We start from the raw sequence: 14,917 nt of genomic DNA on the forward strand, positions 1-14,917 counted from the left end.
TGCACAAACAGACACTGCAGTGGCAGGTCTGAGACATGTTTATAGGGCTACTCATGTGGGTGGCAGAATCAGTGCTGCGGGCCCACTAGTAGTATTTGATTTACAGGCCCTGCGCACCTCTACTGCACTATACTAGGGACTTGCTAGTAAATTAAATATGCCAATCATGGATAAACCAATTATTAATCAAATTTAGACAGAAAGCCCTTGCACTTTAGCACTGGTCAGCAGTGGTAAAGTGCTCAGAGTTCTAAAACCAGCAAAAACAGATCAGAAAAAATAGGAGGAACCAGACAAAAAAGTCAGGAGAAACCCTGCAGAAAGGGAAAGTTCCAACATGAAGCAAAATGTAAAATTCAAATTTTAAAATGTTCTGTAAGTGCGATGAAATTTTAAATTTAGGCCAAAAATTCAGTTGGTGTCCTCAGATTGATTGTTGGGATAATTGCAAGTTCATCATAAAGAATACAGTATGGGTGAGTGGTGTTTTCGATTGATTTTAGATAAGTTCCAACCTTCTCACTACATTTACAAATTAATGTTTTAATATTTGTTTGTACATTAAATAAAATATTTCCACTTTGTGTATTTGATGAATCCTTGTTTCTGCATTTGTGTGTATGTTTTGTAGTTCAAATTATAAAAATGTATTAAGCTGAGGTCCCCAGCTTTTAGTAATGACTCAGTGAGAGTTCCTGGATTCTAATAATGATTCAGTTGGGGTCCCTGGATTACGGTAATGATTAAGTGAGGGTTCACAGAACTCAAAAGGTTGAGAGCCACTCTACTAGAGTATTTCAAGTACTTTTATCGATCTGGGCTTTGCTGAAACACACACATACGTTTAGTTTCTAATTTGCAAGTGAAACCCATCAGAGCAGTGGATTTAAAATCCTTCATATTAGGAGGGATCTTACAAGAGACAAAACCTATAACCATGGTGTCTCTCAACAAACATATTGAATTGTTCACTTCTGATGTTATTGAGGCTCCCACATTTGTATCGTACTTGATTCTCCCTGGTTTCAAAAACATAACAGTGTTAAGAAATGGGTTTAAATTATTGTCTATAAACGTCTTTATTTTTTATGAAGCCTTCATCTTAATTTCAAAATTCGCCAAGCCATCACAATGAGACATCTGGGAAAAAGGTTGCACCAATGTTCCCCCACAGTATCAAGATGTTGTTATTGTCTTTTCTGAGAGGAATTCAGAACATTCATTACTGCACTTTTGATTTGGACCATGGAAAACATAGGTATATTTATGCATGGCACAATGAGAAGAACAAGAACTCAATGAACATATCGAAAACAATTTGGCCAATCTACATGTCCAGCTATTTTGTATGCCCCCAACGACATGGCAAATTATGCTCCGGTATAGTCTGCAGACAAAAAAACACTATCACTTTAAGAACTCAACATAAATTGCCTCTCATTTCTCCCATCCTTTACCTGTGTCATTTTTAGATCAAGCAAACAACCTGATTGTGTTCAGAGAAGGGAAAAATGGAAGTTAGCCTTCAGTACCAAGCTTGGATGTTGCAAGCACTCTGTAACAATCTTTAGCTTATGTACATTGTTTTAAGATCCTGGTGTGCTGTCACTGCGTGTATTTATAGAATTAGAAAGGAAAGCATACCCTGCTTATTAATGGCGAGGCAGCTAGAATACAATTAGATTTTGATGGAGATGTGATAACACTTTTACTTAAATACACTTAATCATTATTCTTAATATTTATACTGATACTTAAAGACGTTTGCAATTAAAATTAGACAGTCATCTCTGCTGGGAAAAATGAATATCTCCTCATAATCCCTGCTCCCTTCTATACCTCTGTGAAAAATTGTTGTCCAGAGATTTTCATTTTTGATTTTGATTTCTAAATCATTAGAGAAATAGTTTAGCTTTGGTAGACATTTCTGATCTGGGCTGAATGTTTCTGGATGACATTTTTCAAAATGGCAGATGTGTTGCAGTGATGATGTAATATTTCAGGAACCAAGAGACCTGTATACTTCATTTTGGTGTCAAAACATATGTTTTAGGGGTCAGGTAGTCTTATAGAGACAGAAAATCACTTCTCAGAGCAACCCTTCTGCCATTTTCCAAAAAGGGGGCTATAACAGAGCAAGAAGAGACATATAGAGAAATTAAACAAATAATAATGGTTTTTAATTGTTTTGTTTATACACCAAACAATGTTTATGATCTGAATATGAAACAAATAATGTTTATCACTCCTGTTTTAGACACAGTCTCATAGTTCACTTCATTTATTTGTTTCAGCAGTCGTTCATGGTACATTTACAGAATGTCGAACATTTGAGAAGAGCGTATCGACAGGGACATCTTTTTGTACCACAGATTCTGCAAGTACGTGTACGTTCTGTGGGTAGAGGCTTTTGAAATGCTGTAGGTCTTAGCACCCCATCAATATCTTCCCAACCAAATTCACACAGAACTTTCCCTACATATGCATGATCCAAAACATTTACACATCTTCTAATCAAGTGGAATGCTCTTTTGGTGTGTCCACGCACAGAATATGACATCAGTAAAAGGTCACTTAGTGGGACTGATCTCCTGAACTCACTGTACCGAAGATCGCCAAATGTGTGACAGTCAGAAGTCGTTTACCACACATGCACAAGGTATTTTTCTACGTCTTTAAAGTCACATTTTTCTCATGTCTCAGTAAATCCTTTTAGAAACTTCACATGTTCAGCAGTTAAAGCTCCAAGCTTTGTTCCAATTTTGCTCATAGTGTCATCACCCATAAGAATATGTGCCTTGATAAGAACACTGGGCATCTCTGGGTCAGGTTTCTTGTACAGAATATGAAGCAGGATTAAGGGCCTGATTCTAACTTTGGAGGACGGTGTTAAACCGTCCCAAAAGTGGCGGATATACCACCTACCGTATTACGAGTTCCATAGGATATAATGGACTCGTAATACGGTAGGTGGTATATCCGCCACTTTTGGGACGGTTTAACACCGTCCTCCAAAGTTAGAATCAGGCCCTAAGTGTCTTTTCTTGCTTGTTCCAAAACGTATCCATAATTCTGACAATCCTTGACTTATGAACATTGCAACAAATCTAAGTAGCATAATAATACATCTGTGTCATTTGACAATATAGTGACTCGATTGGAACCATTTTGAACAGCTGACTCAACACGTGGCACAACACGAAGGTCAGTTTCCTCCAAGTTGCTGTTAAGTTCCTTGAAGAATATTGCCTGTACCTTTTGAATATATGTCTGCAGACACCAAATCCTCATGGACGATCATTCCACTTGTAATAATTGGAAATTCAGTGTTCACGGAAGAATCAGCAATTTTTTAGCAAGGTAACATGTCCAAGTTCATCTTGTTCGATGTTGACAACCAGAATGTATCAAGTTGCACAGGTAAAGGTGTTGCATGTTTGACGCAGGCAAGGTTAATTGTTCCACTTGCAGACATTAATCCGATTCTCTCATTTTCTTTGACAGATCAAGATAACTGTCAAAGACAATGATAAGTCCTTGCAAGGTGCACACTGACTTTGATATCCGTAGATCAGTCTGAATGACCTCTCCGAAGTTTTGCAATGGTGAAATCTTGATCATTCGCAATAGTGGCATCTAGGGCCACATTACGACTTTGGTAGTCACAGGACTGTCATGTTGGTGGTGCCAGTCATACCGCCAACCGGCCGGCAGAGGAGACTGCCGATTTATGAGCGTGGTAGCGGTCTCAACTGAATACAGCTAATCCACAGCTGGCACGGCACTGCGGCCAACCCGCCACGGACAGCGGTAGCCACCTTAAGGCTGGCCGAGACCATGTTTCCACCAGACAAATTACGAGGCTGCACACCACCAAGATTTCGACCACAGTTGCACCACCACAGAAACCCTGGAGGAAACCAACTCTATAAAAGGAGACACCCACCTTCAGGAAGCCATACCCGTCTGGAGCTGCCATAGAACCTGAACTGTTCATTCTCCCACGGCTCCTGCTCGCTCAACGACTCCAGAACAACAACCGTAAGTACACACACTTCACTGTCACTGTTATTATTTGTGAATGTACATTGGCACACACAACTTACAACAGCCTCATACACACATGCATACACATACTACACACACCACGTCCAATACACACTACCCAAACACACATCAACCCATAGACACACAGCACCAGCACAGTTGAGCACCACAATACACAACACCAGCAATTCACACAAATACACCACAGCCGCAACACCCACAACGAATTGGCAAGCAACCACAATACAAACCTCCAGCTGACATTACATACATACAACAACACGTAACAACAGCTGACAACTAACACACACAATCATACAACCATACAATGAAGCATTTGTCATACCACGCAAACACACCACACAACGCTTCTGATATACAAATCACCACACAAACGTATGCACACAGTACAACCACACAAGGACACACCACGGATAACACGTCAACACAAACAATACACACCACATCAACATACATGCATGTCCCAAACACGAACATGTTCTACAAACAATACACAGCCATTACTGTGAGACAAATGCCAATCCCACACATGCTGCCCAGACACAACTGGTAGCACAACCAACACACACACAAATGTTATGCACACATACACCAAATCAGGCAAGACAGCCATGGTGAAAGAAAGGCAGGACAAATATGTGACCACAGGACCAACAACTGGTGGGCCCAGATATATTACAATAAATAAAAAGTGAATAAATATTTAAAAGGCCACAGGCCACTCCATAGAATATTGTGAACAATGCACAAATGTCACTTCAGTGTGCCCCTACATGACTCCTGACTGCTACATGACCTGCACAGGGTAGGGGCATCAACGGGGCAGGCAGGTACCTCAGGGATGAGCAGGGGTGGGCAGGTTTGGGCTTTGGTTTGGGAGGGGGCCCTTTTGGCTTGGGCTTGGGAGCGGGGCTTAAGGCGAGGTTTAAGGGAGAGGTCGACTTCTTAGCAGGGGAGGGGCATGAGTGCTAGCACTTGGAGGTGGAACGGCTGGACTTGGGGAGGGACACAGTGCATTTGGGAGTATCACAGGGTGGGAGAGGAGTAGGGAAGAGGGAAAACTCTGAGAGGAACATCTTTTTGGACACACTGGGATGGCCATGGCTACAGGGTTTGGGAGTGGGGGGAGAGGGAGCGGTTTTAGAAGGTGCCTTCGTGGATGTCTTGGGTGCATGTGTGTGCGAGGAATACTTGTGGGAGCTGGGTGTCTGTTGGGTGGGTGAGTGTTGGCGTGTATGTGTCTTGGAAGGAGGGAGAGGAGGGGAAGGAGGTGCTGAGAGATGCCATGTTGGGGTGGTGTCTGCAAGTATGGACGATGTGCTGCATGTGGATGTGTGGCTGTGGATGTGGTGGCTGGGGTTGATGTCTGGGGTGGATGTCTGCAGGCCTGCTATTGTGCTGACTGTGAGTAGGATTGGAGTGGTGGCAGTATCGGAGAATGTTGGTGTCGTGTCTGCAGGTAGGTCCAGTGTAGTGTCTGTGAAGTTGGGGGTGACCAGGGAGTCTGTGCAGGTAGTGGATGTTGGTGTGTCTGCAGGTGGGTGTTGTTTGTATGCATGCCAGTGGTGGGTCTTGTGGTGCTTGTGTCTGTCAGCTGTAGTCTTGGATGTTGAGGTGGGTACATGCTTGTCTGTCTGTGTGCTCTGGCAGGGATGGGGAAGAGGTGTCTGGGATTAGGACGAGGTAGGTGGAGGGGAGACAGAAGACAATGGGTGACTGGCTGCCATCAGTGTGGAGGCCAGAGCCTTCAAGGATCTCTGTAGGCCAGCCAGTGCCCGATGAATGCCCTTCAGGAACACATTACTCTGTTGCACTCGAGTTGCTAGTCTCTGGATGGCATTCACAATGGTCAACTGACCCACAGAGATCGACCTCAGGAGGTCAATAGCCTCCTCACTGAGGGCAGCAGGGCTGACTGCGGCAGGGGCATAGGTGCCTGCGGCAAAGGAGACCCCCACCCTCCCGGGTGAGCAGGCATGGACAACTGCTTGGGGAGCTACAGGGAGGGCGGTGGTAGTAAGGGGGTGGCAGACAAAGATGGTGCTGGAGTGGTCCCAGAAGGGCCCTCCACTACCAGGGAGTGTCCACTGGAGGACCATTCCAAAGATGAAGTGGAAGGTCCGGTTTCCCCCGTGGCACTCCCCTCACCATCTGTGCTGCTGGGTCCCTCGCTATTGCTGGTCACAGCACTCTGGATCCTGTCACCTGCAGCATCCCCACTTGCCTGTGCCCGCCTCCTTTGCCTGCTGATGCTGATACACACAAATAGATAGAGAGGGAGGGAGAGAAAGTGAGAAGGAGAGAGAGGGTTTACAAAATCCTCACATATACACATTTAAACATGCACATCTGTAGCTAAACATCTCCTGGCTGGGCTATCTGTGTAGGCCTTACACACATCCTGCATCATGTCTCAACAAGTCACATTACATGGCTTACCTAAAATACTGTACATAAATGCCAAAATTGATCCATTACGTGATGTAGCCACTACAAGTTGGACTCCCATACAGGTCACATCTGATGTGTTGACTACAAGGCTGGGGTACAGCCATTTGATTAGTTTGACCCAATCACAGAGGAGGATCAGCAGATCCCTAACACATATACACCACAACAAATCATACATCAATGTACATTCACAAAGGCCTACATTGCACCCATGACACATCCACAGACAATCACTGAGTGCTGTGTCACAATAATTCACTTCTGGTAGCCACATATTACATCATAGGACACCTACCATTCCACCAGACATGCAGTTACAGTAGTACTACTTCACAACATGAGCAGACCTACATCATTCACATCATTCCTGACTTGTGAGAAACTGTACCTACATCCAGACAACACACGTCAGATGGAAATTATTTGTACACATCATGCACACATAGACCTACATGACTGCCATTGAACCATTTCATAAGTCAGAAAAAACCTTATCCTGTCAACATTATACACATCACCTAGGCCAAGGTTAGCAGTCATTTTTCCACTTCCTTAGATGTGCCCCCAATTGACCAGTGAGACATGATGTAGCCTGCAAATGAACTATGTTGTGCAGTAATTAGTAGGGCAATGTCCCACATGCCATTGCCATAGCATATTGTCAAAGTCAAAATCTGCCTCACCACTTAACCTCCTTTGGGTTGAAGGCTATATCCTCACTAGTCAAGCACATGGAAATGCATGATGAGTCCAAACATACCAAATCAGATACCCTAATTATATTAGCCTACTGTTGCTACCTTCATATACCCCAGAGATTGAAGATGAGCTTACAATGGGGATACCACTACAAAGCCATAAGTACAATACTAATCAGGCCATGTCCATGGTGTAAATGAGATGGCTGCCTCATATGGAGTCTATACATGTGCCAGTAATAGACGTCAATAGTCCCTGTACCAAAAGATGAGAGTCAGCCAGTTGCTAATACATGTGATCAATACATATGGGAGTAGACAGACACCTTAGAGCCACTAATGCTCATATACGGATGGATGGACCAGGTCATACTTAATGGGTAGGGTCTACACAAGTTCACATCCATAAAAAGGCAGGATGCAGTTACACATGTGGCATAGTCATTTGTCCATCTCCACATTCAGACATGGAAATGTCTTGATATAGGTGATGTTTTTTACTGATAGCAAACCATGAAGCCACATCTATTACTCATGCAAGGTGGGAACTACACATGTCTGGCAGACCAGTACATCTCTCAAGTGATAGCCAAGTTTCCAGGATCCGTGGATGATTCCTACATTTTATGGAATAGCAATGTCCCACTCATGATGGCACAACTACACATAGAGAGGGCATGGCTCTTTGGTATGTATGCATGTGTTGATGTTTAACTGTTATGGTACCTGTCATCACAATCTGCACAGTCGCAGCACCTATTATTTCACAAGTCCTACATTTATGCACACAGGTGACTCTGGTGATCCAAACCTTCCTTTGCTGTTGACACTAGTGAGGTATCCTGCCACAGAAGGGGAACTCTGTTTCAATGAGGCCCACAGGAGGACAAGGAATATCACAAAACATACTTATGGCCTCCTGAAGGCAAGATTCAGGTGCCTGGACCTATCTGGAGGTGCTCTCCTGCACTCACCACAAAATATATGCCAAATCACTGTTGCCTGCTGCATGTTTCACAGTCTAGACATCAGATACCATTGCGAGCTGATGACGTTGAGGCATCTGGACCAGTGGGTGGAAATGCTGAAATGGCACGTGATGAGGAGCCAGAGGAAGAAGGTGCAGTATACCCTAGGACACAACTCATCAATCATTACTTCCAGTGACATACAGGTATGTGGACAGGGGTTTACCAAGTTTTGTATGTCAATATTCAGAGGTGGATTGGTGACAATAGTCCTCCTGACGTGATTCATCAGTGGGAGTTTGATGTGGTCCTATCCCTATCTGTGAGTTGTGGAAGCTGACTGATAGATTGTTAGGTGCACTGTAACAGTGGGTGAGCTCTACCATATGTGTACACTACAGTTAGCTACATTCACTTCTTGTCAGAGTACCTTGAAGCATAAAATGCATCCTCAGTTTCCAACCCAGGCTACTCCCAAGGAATAGTTCCTTCTTCTGTTTCCCCTAGAAGGGGAAACAGGAGTGGGATAAAGAGAGACTGCCTCAGCGGTCCGCTTCTTATTTTGTTCAATCTGCTAGACTCTTCTATATTTATTTTGAAGCAACACCTGAAAGATTATAATCACAATTACTAGGGACACATTGTTTTCTCTAAAACCTATAACATTGCCAACAATTAATGAAGTATTGACTTCTATTATGCTCCACACGCTTTACCTGAATTTTCTGAGGAATTTGCCTCTCTCTCTCTCAACTGGCATATATCAGTGTTGATAATAAATAGAATACATGAAGGGCTATCTGTATAAGATTGAGATATTAGTCAATTTGATTTTTTCTTGTTGAGTATCTTTGTTTCTGTAGGCATGTATCATTACTGCATTCTTGCCTTAATTTCCTTTTGTAAATAGTGGTTACTAGGTATATATAAATAGAATTAAGTATTGTCATATAACTTATGAAACTGGAATTCTTATTCACTGTCTTTAAAATATGTACTCGCAAGTAACAATATTTTGTTTGAGGCTTTCTTCACGATATGTTATCACCAAAGCCTTTGAATACCTCTGGACCTTATCGTCGTTAAAACAGTTAACAACACCTTCTACAAATGTTCTTGTCATGTCCGATTCTTGAAACCCAGCCGACAACTCACGAAAACCCTGCAGACTACTTTGAAGCCTTTAATGTCTTAATACAGTTATCAATATGCTCTCTGTCGTCTTTTGAATTGTTCTTATCAAGTGTTTAAAATAGAACCCAATCGGAACTCTCAGGACGCTGTGAATTGCCTTAAAACCTTTGTCGACTTTACATAGTTAAAGATTATCTGCAGCTTACCTGAATTGTCCGTCAAATCCTTTGAACTACGATGCCTTCGCTGAAAACGTTTACCTCAGGTTAAGCGCTCTCTCATTTCGCCTCCGAACTTCAGTGAGAACTCAGTTGAAGTGCGCGGCGCTCAAGCCGCATGCGCCTATTAACAACTCCATTTTGACTTTAGAAGAGCGACACTAGAACTGCAACTTGTGCCAGAACAATCTGGCGGCCATCTTAGGGCCCTTATTTCTACTTTTTGGTGCAAAATTGCACTAATGCAGTTTTGCACCAAAACGTTTAGCACCGGCTTGCACCATTTCTGTGCACCAGCCGGACACCATATTTATGGAATGGTGCAAGCTGGTGCAAAGGGTAGGCTAGCATAAAAAAAATGACGTTAGTCTGGTGGGGCTGGCGATATGGAAGAAGGGGGGTTTGCACCAAAAAATGACATTTGGCAGGTTTGAGTAAAATAAAATTACTCTAACCTGCCTAGAGTCATTTTCTGACACAAAACCATCCATACCACATGACTCTTGTCTTAGAAAAGACAGGAGTCATGCCCACCGCCCCGATGGCAAGCACAGGGGACAGGGGTCCCCTGGGCATGGCCACTGCAGCCTGTGCCATGTATGGGGGCACATTTCAGGGCCCCCATGGCACTTTAAAAAATAAAATTAAATATCTACCTTTACTTACCTGTACTTACCTGGGATGGGGTCCCCCATCCTCTGCTGTCCCTCTGGTGTAGGTGGGGGTGTCCCTGGGGCCTGGTGAGGGCACCTGTGGGCGTATTCCATGGTGTTCCACCATGGAAATAGGCCCACAGGTCCTCTAATGCCTGCCCTGACCCAGGCGTTATAAAATGGGGGTAAGCAAGCTTTGCACCATTTTTTGACTTCTCCTCCCTCCCATGCACCATTTTTGCAAGGGATTATAAATATGGCGTTAAGGCCATAGAATCATTTTTTGCACTGGAACACCTACCTTGCATCTCATTAAGGCAAGGTAGGTTTCCACATCCAAGAAATGACTTTAACTCCATAAATTTGGCGCTAGACGGTTCTAGCACCAAAGTATAAATATGGAGTTTGTGTTGCACCGAATTAGAGTAAAACAAATGAAGCTAATTCGGTGCAGAGTATAAATATGCCCCATGATGCCTCTCACTGTGCAATGACTGTAATACAACTCGACATAATACCCTCCAATAAGGACGCCGCCTCTGCCATTGTGGATACTTTTTGAATTGCAAATATTTTGCTCTTCTTCCACCCTTCACAGGAGTCAAACCATTGCAACTCTGAGGGTTCTAGACACTTCTCAAATGAACAGACCAGTTTTGAGCTATGTTTGCTGCATCCTCATGTACTCAAGTTATTCCACCCACTGACTGCGCTATAGAATCTGTGCCTGTGCTACCAATGGCTTAAGGCATTCATAGTTATTATCCATTGCTAAATGATTCCAGACATGGGGGTTGTACAAGACAGATGTCAGGTAAATGATTTGTGTGATAAGTCTGTGATTGTTGATGAGTTGTAATATCTGGAGGGGGCTGCCTAGGAGGTATTGTACACTGGGCACAACATCTATGATTTGCTTATGTGCTTTGTGTCACTGCATGCCTTCCATCCTGATGGTACTCTCTGTCATGGTCTTTTTGCAGGTTGGAATACTGACTTTACTCTTTTGTGGCCCTGGATTACTCCCTCTCTGACATCTGTCCTGGGACATATCAGTATTCTTTTGTCTCCTTCTCGGGGTGCCTCCCTCTGCTGTCCACTATACTGCCTGTCCGATGTAGGGGGGCATAACCAGACCACAGTTGGCAAGCATGATAATTGTAGATGTTTTATTAAAGACACATATACAGTACCTGTGTTCAATGGTGATTTATTGTGCATATAGTAATATTGAAAGTAAACATAAGGTGCAAAAATAGGAATAAGGGTGATGAGTGAATTCATGGTAGCTGGAATCATCAGTGTAGCTGCTACAGCAGTTGGTTGCACAGGTCCAGTATCCAAGTGCCATGGGAAAATGGAGTCATGTCTCTGAACAGTCAACAGGGTGTCTCAGTGTCACACATGGTAGACAAATCAGGTGAGGTTCACTTCTTGGCAGTGGGTTTGGTCTTGGCATCTGCTCCAGCCTGATGTCTGGATGGATGTCCACATTTGTGGGGGGTTCTTCTGTTACAGAGGTAGGGGTGTCTAAGGCCTTTGGTTCCCCTGGCAGGGCTTCCATCCCACTAGCTGCGGCTGATATACATGGTGCAGTTGTAAGGTTGCCAGTGTAGGGGCTCGCTTGTGGGTCCTGGAAGCACCCAGGGTGGTGTTCAGCACTCCTGCAATGGAGGCCATGGTGGCATTGTAGGCCTGCCACTGCTGCATGACCTTCTGGTGGTATTCCCTCTGTAGCCTTTGGTTTTTCCCCAGCATGGTGATATTCTGGCCCATCCTGTCCTGGGAACTTTGGTGTGCTCCCAGGACTTGGGAGATGTTTTCCTGGCCAGTCGAGTCACTCGATGGACCCCTCCTCTGGCCCACAGATTATCTCTCAAGCCCCCTGCTCCCAGGTGCCTGTGACCCTGGCACGGTGTGCCTACTCCCAGTGTTAGCAGGACTTTCATTGTCTGCGCTGTCATGGATTGACTTAGGTCCCTGTACTGTGGGGCACACAATAGTTTAAACAGTCCTTGGGCACAGATTTGGGGACAAAGGGTGTGTAATGTTGTAGCTACAGGGGGAGAGGGGTCGATGTGGGCAGGGTGAGGCAGAAAGTCATAGAATGACCAGGTGTTCCAGATGGACCAGGTAGGTCGTCACTGTCAAGACATCCAGGCATTTTGTCCTCAATGGGGCCTTCGTCCCGAGGAGGGCTGGCAGCCTCTGGTTTCCTCTCCATGGTGGAACTCGCTGTGGATGGAGTGAGGCACTGAGTTGAATATAGTAAGTGTGTTTGGTTATCTCTTTGTCAGATGCATACAGTGTCTTAACATGATTCCCCACTTTGACAATGACAGATGCTGCTAAGCATAACCTTGGTGGTACATACTAGTCTGTGACATGTGTTCAATACACCTTGTTTGGTGCTGTCATTCATGTTTTGTACATATAGCACTGTGGACGGGTTTAGGTCCTGTCTGATACTTCACATGATTGTACAGCACTGTTACCTTGTCAATAGTCAGGCTTGCTAGATGTGACACATGATGGCTGGACATTGTACCATGGTGTCCCAGTGGGAGGACAGTATGTAGTATGCAAGGTTAAATGTTCTGTCTGTGCATGTGGTGCATGTGCCCGGAGTCTTCCATCTTAATTTGCATACCATGCTCAGTCAATTTCAGGGTTGGAGATCTAGATGAGTGGCCATTTGGATTTGTCACAGTGCTGTAGCATTATTTAAGCTTGGTTGCCATTGTGCCTTGCCATTGTATTGCTGTCATTGCCATGTAGTAGCCCTCAGTTGGATGTTCTAGTTGGTGTAGCTCGTACAATAGTCATAGGTGCAAGAGATGTGATGTGATGTGCACATTCGAGGTTTTCACGTAGATGGGCTAGTGCATTGTGGGAGTTGTAGTGCTAGTATTAGCTAATGCTATCCGTGCCTTTGGTTAGGGCTGTGTGGGCTGTTGGTTTGGGTGGAGGTGTGGCATGCAGGAGAGGGGCATTAGGTGATTAGGTGGGAGGTGTAGCAAGACATACAGTGAAATTGGTGGGGGTTTCGGTGGTGAGGAAGCATGCAGGACACAACAAATTTGTGACATGGAAGTTTCGGGTACTTGTCAGAGTCTAGTCCTCCAGGTATTCCAGTCAGGCCTTCGAGATGCAGGATGTCCAAGACCTTCTCCTATAGAAATTAAGGCATGGAAATTTAGCTTTAGTGATTATGCCAAACAGGATTTTCTGTTTCAAAACAAATTTCTCCTACTTCAGCTCTGCGTATAGTTTTGATCCATGTTCCAGGACATCTAGTAGATGTGTCTGTATATTGTTATCCACATATTGTTTGGTCACAACAGGTTGAGTCATTTCAAAGGGGTTTCCTTGCTGCTGTATGAAATGAAGAAGGCTGTCAAAATGTTTATTAAAATGTTCCCCTCTCTTTCCCACAGGTTCATGGTGAGGAACAGCTTCATGACAATCCATCCATTTTGACTTTGTCATCTCTCTGAAAACATTGCAAATAGAAAGGACTTCATGGTAAACTAGCTGCTATTGAGCAACATATTCACTTTTACATGTCTGACCAACAACTCCTTTGGAACTTTTCTGTGATCTCTGGATCGTCTCTTCCAGTTTCATATCTGGAGCCACAGCATTGAACCTTCCCTCTCTTTCTTTCACCACAAATGTCTTTGGGAGAATTTTCTGTAGATGTATGGTTTCTCCACCACTATATTCCTCACTCCTTCCAAATACCAGGACCCATATCTCAGGTGGTTTATGCGATCGAAATCGCAAAACACAGTAATTAGTGGCTCCACAGTCTTCACATGCAGCTCCCAATCACCTTCCCGATCAGCATGTACCAAGTTTTTCACTAGAGCTATCATGTGTAAAACATTTACCCTAGTACTTGCAAAGTTCTGTTTTTTCTTCACATTCATTGACAAACTCTACAAACTTGGTTTTCAGGCTTTCTGATTTTAAACTGAGTGTATTGAACATTGTCTGGCTTTGCATACTGTCTTTTAAATGAAGTGCACCCTGTGTCTTGTTCACTTCTGAGATAAGATATGCAAAACCTAATTTCTCATTCTTGTTCCTGAAAGCATTCCAACACAATTTTTCGATAGCCTCAGATATGATAAGCATACCTTGCAACAAACGAACATAATAGGTTCTGCTCAATACTGACTGGACAGTTTTGCTTCCAAAGATTTCAGCCTCAATAAGTAAATTGTCTATGCCATATCCATTGAGATAAGTTCCTCCACACCGCAACACAACTTTTGTCATGTAGAAAATGCCCTTCATTGGATAAAGATCATCGAATTCAACTGGATTGCTCATAAAAATGTTAGCTACAATACGGAAAACACCTTAATCGCAGAAAAATGTCAGGATAGGCTGGTGTTCAAGCTAAGCACTCACATTGTAGTTTTTTTTTAGAGCTGTGTATACTGTTGCGTAGTTAGTGACTGGAGATGGTATTACTGGTAAAAACCCAACCTTCTTCAGTGTGACGGTGTTCTGGGAAATAAGAGCATGAATTCCATTCCACAGAGGAGCTGGCTTTTCTTCATCCTGCAGTCTGCACCGAATAAGCAATATGATAAATTCAGTTACAACAGGTTTGCAGACCGTAGCATCAGGTAGAAGAAGATCCATGTCCTCAGCCACTTTTAAACTTTCTGGTACACTGGGAGGTGTTGATAGCTTGTAGTGATTTTGCACACATT

Source organism: Pleurodeles waltl, chromosome 6 (genome assembly GCF_031143425.1).
Source record: "Pleurodeles waltl isolate 20211129_DDA chromosome 6, aPleWal1.hap1.20221129, whole genome shotgun sequence".
NCBI lineage: Eukaryota > Metazoa > Chordata > Amphibia > Caudata > Salamandridae > Pleurodeles > Pleurodeles waltl.